A 1,420-nucleotide genomic window follows, 5' to 3' on the forward strand; every position below is an offset into this window, starting at 1 on the left:
AACTTCATGATTTTTTTCCCAAAAAGGGTTTTTTCTGGAGAAGGGTTTTTAACGAGGCATCATAGTAGAGACTAAGGGGACAGACTATCAAAGCCCTTAGTAGCGAAAGAAGGTACCTCCCCAATCAATAAAGATCTTTTTCATTTATAATATCTCTTACAAATATCCTCCTTTATTTTTCTAAGTCTTTCTACGAAACGCGCCGACTTAAGCTCGACAAAACGTGAAAATCCCATGAACCGACCTAACATGGTCGTCAGGATGAAACGACGAGGTACAAGTCGGTGTAAAGAGGTTATATGAGTTGATCGTATTAAACTCGGGAACAGTCCGACTCATAAGTCGAAGACAAAAACCCGAGTAGAAAAACTCGGAAATATTCCGAGTAAATGAAAAACGCATCGCAAAAATAACCTAAGTCATTAAAACTCACTAAAGCAAAAGTTGAGTATAAAGGATAACAAAAGAGATATCAAAACCTGAAAAAAAGTTCAAAGGTTGCATACAAACCTTCGAACGAAAAGGGCTTGAGAAAACAATACAAGCTAACAAAGGGTTTTTTCAGAAAAGATCAAACATATCCAAAACAGAAAAGCATGTGCACGCACAAGGTAACTTAAACCCTTATCCAAAAAAGGGCATTTATTTTTAAAACCCTTATCCAAAAAAGGGTACGGATTGGAATATTTTGTTTACGGCCTTAAAAGGCCAGAGAGAGAAATTGTTCACAAGCACCAACAGATAAATAAAGTTTAAAAAAGGGGGGACCCACAGGCCGGGCCCCCATATAGCCATAAAAATAAAGAAGTCATTTTTTGATCGGAGTAGAGGAATCACCACCACCAGGAGGAGCACCACCAGGACCGGGAGGAGGAGCCAAAGAGGAAGTCGGGGTAAGGATTGAAGAACTCGGAGCATCTTGGGGACGAGGAGGAGACTCAATAATCCTCTGTCCCCGAGTCTTTAGGTCTGACTCGGAAACAACCTCGGGAACAGGAGGATCAACAATGGCGCCATCAATAACTACTTTGTCAGGATGTAGTGGAGAAAGGTCCAAGTCGGGAGCGATAACTCTGACTTGTTCCAAGAAAATTCTCCAAGACTCCTCGGCACCATCGGCGATAGAGTCCTCCAACTCGGCGTATGCGTTCCGAGAATTCAGCAAGTCCTTCCTCACGGCCACAATATCTTGAAATAAGCTGTGGTAGCTGTCTTGCGCCGTTTTCCTCAGATTCGCCTCCAAGGTGCATTGGGCCCGCAGCTTACCCTCCTCCTCCTTCAGGTGATCCCTCTCCTTCCTCAATTTATCCCTCTCCTCCTTCAACTCCTTCTCATGCTTTTCGTAAATAAGAATCCTCCCCTCTAACTCCTCAACCTTCGAGGATGCCCCCAAAGAGCTGAGGGGAGCTTTCTCAAAAAT

This window comes from Arachis stenosperma, chromosome 2 (genome assembly GCF_014773155.1).
Source record: "Arachis stenosperma cultivar V10309 chromosome 2, arast.V10309.gnm1.PFL2, whole genome shotgun sequence".
In the NCBI taxonomy this organism is placed as follows: domain Eukaryota; kingdom Viridiplantae; phylum Streptophyta; class Magnoliopsida; order Fabales; family Fabaceae; genus Arachis; species Arachis stenosperma.